General features: G+C 39.5%; 1 protein-coding gene across 2 annotated transcripts in view; it reads right to left on the minus strand.

Annotated features, from left to right (window-relative positions):
• The window catches only part of PAM16 (presequence translocase associated motor 16), a 122,126-nt gene that overhangs the window by 37,875 nt on the left and 76,546 nt on the right, over nt 1-7,705 (minus strand). The gene's annotated exons all lie outside the window — the stretch shown is intronic.

A 7,705-nucleotide genomic window follows, 5' to 3' on the forward strand; every position in this document is an offset into this window, starting at 1 on the left:
ACTTAAAGCATACCTAAACTCAGAATTTTCACTTTACATAAAAGGGTAGACAACCAATTCCTTAACAAGGTATACTAGTGGCAAACAAAACAATAATGTAAAGCCCAACTGAAACCAAATAATTCCTCTGGAACTTTTTAAATTCAAAAACCCCATTGTGTAGCTGTGCTTGGATGTGCTGTTCATCTACTTGTGTCTTTTTTAATTAGTTTTGTGTTTACAGACTGAGGTGTTAAAATTGCTCACCACCTATTGTGTGACTACAAGTCCTGCCTCCTCATCTAGTTGCATAATTTCTACTGTAATGCAGGGATGCTGAAAATTGTAGTCTGGCATCAATTGTTCTTCCTATTTTGGGGTCACATAGCCATGTGCAATAATATATATATATATATAAAAAGGACAGAATCACACATGTGCAGTGTATTGATATTTCTGATAAGAGTGACTTGGTTATTGATTAGTTCGAATCAAGTGTAAAGTTAGCAGTAGATCCACTCATGTCCCAACCCTTCTCCAATGGACCAGCCAATTGAACGGACCACCTTTACTAATGCCGGCCAATATATCGTATATATATCCTGATGTACAGGCTGTTCAAGACACATATTAAGAATTATAAAACCAGACTGGGCTTGGAGAATTTAGAGAATTAGTTTAGAGAATTAAAAAGGGGAGGGGGTATTTACATACCAAGCATAGGTAGGAGAGGGTTTATATACCTAATCCTTCTCTTTATAGATTACCAATCAGATAATCATGACTTGTTTAGCCCTCTAATAGTCCACCATGAATGATCTATACAAGGTCCTCACTTGATATGAGACACCTGCCGACAAGAGCAGCACAAATCCTTCTCGGAGGTTGTGTTTACTGCATTGTGTAAGTGACAGGCTGAACATTACAAGTGTCAGGCAATCCCAGTCACCTAACCAGGTCTTCCAGTGACAGCTCACCATGATTAGACCAACCATTCTTCCAGGTCATCAGCTCAGCATCTAAAACACTGAGCAGATGCAGAGGTTACAGACAGCAATGTAGCCTCTCCCTCTGGCTCACCCACTTTTATTGGCTTAAACATCATAAATCTGTGAGACATAAGTAAGGAACAGGAGAGGAACATTAGGCAGGAGTGTTGCTGTAAAGATTTGTGTGTGGGTCCCCACCCAGGCCTCCAAACTAAGGAAGACTGACAGTACTGGTCTACACCTATGCATTTATAACGCATGTGCACAGATTAGTCATTTTAAATGTTTAAAAGTTTACATCTATACAACACGTTATTAGTTTTCTGATGCATAAAAGTTTGTTATAGGACTTATCAATGGCAATGGCAAGGCCACAAGGCACAAAATTAATAATAAAGGACATATAAAAAAGGAAAAAAAGTTGAAAGGGATTTTTGCTGTACTCCCCCATATAAAAGAAGACTTTGAGGGTGTCGTTATTGGCTGCGGGCTAAAAGTGGCTTAGAACTTAAAATTAAGAGCACTCAGGGGTCTTCTTTAAAAGAAACCTGACCAAGCCAGACAAGGGCATAACTGGTTATTGGCGGGTACATATATCCATACTAGTCTGAATACCCGAACTTCTGGGTACAGGTAAGCATGTAACCTTAGATTACATTATAGGTCTCATGAATTATGCTCCTGATGAAGCAGTATATATTTTTTTATATATATATTAGAATCATGGAGACTGTAATTACTAATACTATATTGAACAATGTATATATTTTCAATATTTGTATAATAAATTTTGTTTTTATTCATAATCTCAATTAGTTGTGGAATGCCCTAAAAATCCCTTTTGTTAGCTGCACTTTTGATCTATGGAATTATTTTGGGATGTGGCATTGATTAATTTGTCAAGTGGGGTAACATTTTACCTGTAAAGCATGTAACCTTTTAAATTTCTTCCCAGGATTCAGTGTTTGGAGTCTGATTGGCCAATTGACAGACCTGACCGCTGTCAAATGGGGGTAGGAAAAGGTCATAGACCCTGTGTAAGCTCCAGAACAGATTGGACTCAGCACTGTGGCAGGAAAAAAGTGCAGCAGGGAAGTGTGACAAAGGAGAGTGGACTGATAGGTGACCTATCAAGGGGACCAGTAATGTTTTCCTAAATGTTGTTTAAAATAAATGGGAGCTTGGCGAATAAATGTTTGATATGCACTGTATGTTTGGTCCTAGGTTCTTGAACGGGTGTAAGCAGTGCGTCAGTACAATGTTGTGTCATTTCGATGTGAAAGTTTCTGACTGTACAATTCGAACATTCTGTCTCTAGGAAATTTTTCACAAAAAAGGGCAGCTATTGGACATGCAATTAAATCTCTGAATTTAGCCCTGCACATTCACTGAAGATGTTACTTAGAAATATATGGAGAATATACTACACAGAGAGAAAGCACAAAGTTACTTCACAGGAAGGCAGTGAGTGCCACCAGGGGCTCTATTTATAAAACGTAATCTGGCATTCCCTTAACATTCCCTTGTGAGAAGCAATTACTGCTAATTAAGCTCACGGGCTTGGAAGATTCCCACAAGAGAATGTTTGAGGAAATGTTAGATTTGCTGAATTACCCAAACACTTCGATGAAAGTTTATCCTCTCCAGCCTTGGCGCGCTTTAATAAATCAGGCCCAGTCTATGGAGTATTCTAAAATATGTACCTTTTATCTTAACAAATACCTGTGCATTTCCTGTGCTTAAAGTTTTATATCTTTATATATGCGGAATGAGATCATCTAAGGCACTGTTATCTCCAACTAGTAGTCTCACCAAATTAGAAATTAAATTTGGTAATGTGACTCCTCTGCTGCTCATCGTTCTCCTTGCTGGTGAGGAAGCTGTATCTGTAGACCTTCAATGCAATGCAAGGATCTCCCTGCTTCATTTACTCTATGGATCTGTGTGTTCCTCTCCATTCCTGCTGCTCCTTAATCAGGGGACTTCTCTAACATGGGTAAAAACAAAATAAGTTGTGGTGATCAGTAGGAGGTAACTATTAAGAACACTGATGGACACAAGAGATTGACAATGGCATGACTGTCTGTGCCACAGCAGCAAATGATTCCTCATTAATGAGCAGTTTTCAGTAGTGTGGTCGACTGGGAAAAGTACTTACTTTGAAAAGAACATCGCTATCTGGCAATTTAATGTTCCTGGCAGGGTCATAACAATAACGCATTTATAGGAATTCTTCTCATACTTCATATTTTCTTATGGCAGTGGATCATTAATCAGGTGCTATATGCATCAGGCCTGCTTTTCTAATCTTACAGATATCATAAAGATTGTATATATCTGTGTGTAGGTATAAGCTTAAAAAACATACTTGTCCTTATCAAAATGGAAGAAGTCTTTCTGTGGGGTGAACAAATGTGGAGAATTAGTTTGCAGGAACTGAACTGACATTAGAGAAGTATGAGGAAATATTGATTGTGAATATTTATTGAGTAAATACTTGGGAAATGGCTGTGCATAGGTCAGGTAAACTGTAAATCCATGCCCTCGAATGGCAAACCAGAGTTTGGTCACACGCAGCCTTTGAATCTCCATGTACATTGCACAACTGCCAAGTGTATTGCCAAAAGTCAATGGAATTTTGCTGACCTGTGATTGATGTGTGTTCCAATTGCAGGAAAACAACACCCACTGCCAGAAGCCCTTATGATGTCCCAATGTCTTTTCCTGATCCAAGCACACAAGTCTTAGTGCAATGTCTATCCTTATGTCCAGCCCCTTTTAGCTGGGCACACCACCCGGAACTTTTCAGTAACCACCCAAAAAAAGCCAGGAAGAGTTTGATCACAATTCAGGGGCTGCTACCTGCCTGCAGCTTCTTTTCACCAGCTTTAAAAAATTTCTTTACAATAATAAAGATAAAGGGGGGACATAAAAAAAAACTTTTTTTAAAATAAAATAAAATAGGGAATTGCACTGATAACAAGAAGCATAGGCAGTGAGACAAATATTATCATTGAGAACATGGACATCAATAAAACCTGATAGAGGGGTCCAAACATCTCCTTTTGGCCCCTTTTATACTTGCATTGGAAAAGTGTGCAAATGACAGCTCATAGCAAACTTTTGTTGTGTGCACAGGAATGCAAAAGTAACCCATTTGCGGCTACAACTATGCATAACGGCACCATGGATCGGCCACGGTCATACACATAAAAATGGTTCCCAACAGCTCCCATTCACTTGAATAGGGACAGCTCAGATCAGAGAATGCTGTGGTTCACCTGGGGACTGAAATGGTCCCAAGTCTATCCAAAAACTTGTCAGGACTTACACTTTTCTATTAAAGTCAAGCTAGGGAAAAATAATTAACCCTATTGTTAATCCTCTAGGTCAAAATTAGCATGTAACCCCTTCAATGTGGAGGCTGGCCCACTGAGTCCACAGTTAATATATTTTATATTTGCTGACATATTCCATAGTCATGTCACTAACTAGCCCTAGGAGGAGATTACAGTCTAAAGTCCCTTCCGTAGCCTGAGGGCGGCTTATGGGGGATGGGGTGGGGGGAATAAGCTATAATGATGTTTTTGGGAGGAAATTGAAGTTCCCAGAATATAAACGTAAATAAATACATTAAGAACATACAAACTCCATGCAGATCGCATCTGCCCGAGATCTGAACCTGAGATCCTAGGCACTAGAAGCGCCTTTAGCTTCATACTGGTTATAGATATATTTCTTGCTATATACTGTATCAATTTAAAAAATAATTTCTCTGTTTCCTCAGCTAATTTTAATACAACAACACTGTGTCTAGACACTGGCCTGACCTCCAATTGTTCTGTACTCAGTGTTAGGGGCTTGCTTCTGCTTTTCTACACTGATTAGCAGCAGGCTTTGATTGGAAAGGAATTATCCAACTAGCACAAAGGCATCTCCTAACACTGATTAACCAGCAGGGTCCAGGAAATCACAGCTGGGATATAGGCAGGGGAAGCAAAATCAGGGTATTATCATACCGAGCAAAGGCTGGCAGGTATTTACAACTACAATGATTGGCCCACTGATAGCGATAGTGCCGTAAATGGCAATGAGCTGAAGATATCACCCCACATCATTTTCCAGCACTATCACCTACTAGTCCTCCGTAACATAAAGTAACCTCAAATCCACTGGTGGGTGCAGCTGGGAACTCCGAAGGCTATTAGGATATTAAATATAAAATAAATATAACCTCGTCTTGGATAGGCTGACCCTTTCTCCTAGTCATTTAGTTGTGCTTATTCTTAACTTGGGCAGAACATTTAATAGCACCCCTATTTATTTCCTATTGGAGCCCACGTGTGAGATACAACGGGTTTGGTTTATTAAAGCTCTGGAGAAGATAGACTATCATAGGTGAACCTGGGTGATCCAGCAAGGTCTAAAATGGAGTCTTAAAATCATTTGTTATTTTTTGGCAAATATTTTCTACCTGGACCAAATTCATTCCAGTTTTGCTGGGTCAATCAACAACGTCTATATTCTCCAGTCTTGGAAAGCTTTGATAAATCAGACCCAATGTATAGCATCTCAACCTCAGTTGCCGCTCCTGGTGTCTGTACCAAAACCTCATTGTCTGAACATAGCCTTCACCATCTTTTTTACCTTTTATTATACACATGCCATATGCACAGATTAGTACAATGGTACCTGAAGACTGCCAACATTTTGGGGGCTGCCAGATACTATACTCACCTACATGAGCCTGCCATTCATACAAATTCAAAAATTTGGACTACATTTTTTATAACTTGTGAATGTTTAGGTAATTAGTAAATGGCCGGCCTGCAAAACGTTCATTAAATGAGCCGGTCCAAAACATGTTGGTTTTATGTTAGACACTGATGAGTGCAAACACACACCAACATCTGTCTAGTAGCAACATCTGGTGCTGCTTCTTTGTGTCTCTGCACCCCCCTGCTTAATCTTTGCAGTCCTACTCCTCCTGATGCATTCTTTATTAGGGTAAAACAAATAAAAGATCTAACATGGACATTCCTTTAGGCTGGCAATATACCCTTCAATCTGGTTCTGGGCTTACCTAAAAACTCCATTTCATTCCTATACCGTTGTATTGATGGGAGATAGAAAGAAGATTGTACAATCAGACTGTAATATGTGTGATTAACCTAAAAGATCTGTTAGAGGATGCGTCCCCTCACTACTATTTACTAGAAATTAAACTTAAGATTCCTACAGATAATGAAAAGATGTTTGATGTCCATCCCCAGAACGGTGGCTCAGTGGTTAGCACTCTGGCTTTTGCAGTGCTGGGGCCCAGGTTCGAATCTTATCCAGGACATTATCTGCATGGAGTTTGCAGGTTCTACCCTTGTTATTGAGGCTTTCCTCTGGGTACGCTGGTTTCCTCCCACATTCCAAAAATATGCAGTTAGGTTAATTGGCTTCCCCCAAAATTGACCTTAGACTGTAATAAAAGACATATGACTATGGCAGAGGCATTAGATTGTGAGCCACTTTGAGGGACAGCTAGTAACTATGGATTTTGTACAGCGTTGCGTAATATGTCGGTGCCATATAAATACAGTGTAATAATAATAAAAACATGGAACATGGTGGCACTTCCATAATCATGGCTAAGCCTTTTCCTTAAAAAGTTAAAGTTTATACGTAAATCCTATCAATGAAAGCCTTTAATTTGTTTTTAAAGCCTTTTTAAAGCTGAACTCCAGCAAAATGACAGAATTTACCCCTACAGTGGGAAATCCCATCCCCCCACCATTGCAATGGTTAAATGCTCACTTTTGCCTAGGGTACTAATAAGAAGCAGCTTCACTTATTCCTTGCTCCCACAAGCTTCCTGTTTTGTGGAACTGATCCTGATAGCCGCTTCTGTTGGATGTTCTGTTATCATCAAGTATATTGCTCTTTGTGATTTATCAGAAATGAAGTAGGTAGGGCTGACACCACTTTCTCAGCAATTCAGACCCTGTGCTGCCAGCTCAGACAGGAAGGGAGGAGCACAGTATATTCCTGGCATATCAATAGTTAGTTTTATGAACCTGTAGCATTGGTTAAAGAGATAAAACTTGGGTAATGTCAATGTAGAAGAATTATATATTTTTTTTTACATTTGCTCTATCTAAATCTTTGGACGTGGAATCAGGTTTGCACACTGACCCCCTATTAAATCCTAAACTGAGGACCTCCAGACATCAACACACCCCATTCAACACTGGCGTGAAATTTGTCACCGAGGATGTACACACAGGAGAGACTCTGCAGCTGTAACAATTAGGGTGCAATGAAATGGGGGTCACTACAATTTAGCCATGGGGTTGGATGGTTTAAGTAAAGGCACACTTACAATTTAATTTTTTTTAGAAAATTTGTATTGCTAAGCCATTGCTTACTCCCTTATTAGGCACAAATATGCCAGTTTTGTCATATTAAAAATTTTATGACTTGCAGAACAATTGAAATGAAGAATCCCTGTATGATCTGGCCACCATTTATTCTTTGCTATCATCTTTATTTAAAGTTCACTGTGTGAGTTTTATCAGATAAGAATAATCAATATCCATATCTATCCCTGCAGTCTGGCGCGTGCAGGTCACCCTGTGCAAACTACAAGTTAGGAAAAGGTTGTTGTTGGGAAAATTGCAGATGCAGCATCTCTGGACCAGCTGAAGGTACAGGGTCATTGAAAAAGGTGTACATGGGAGGAGAGGTGT

The sequence above is a fragment of the Pyxicephalus adspersus genome, chromosome 7, assembly GCF_032062135.1.
Source record: "Pyxicephalus adspersus chromosome 7, UCB_Pads_2.0, whole genome shotgun sequence".
Lineage (NCBI taxonomy): Eukaryota > Metazoa > Chordata > Amphibia > Anura > Pyxicephalidae > Pyxicephalus > Pyxicephalus adspersus.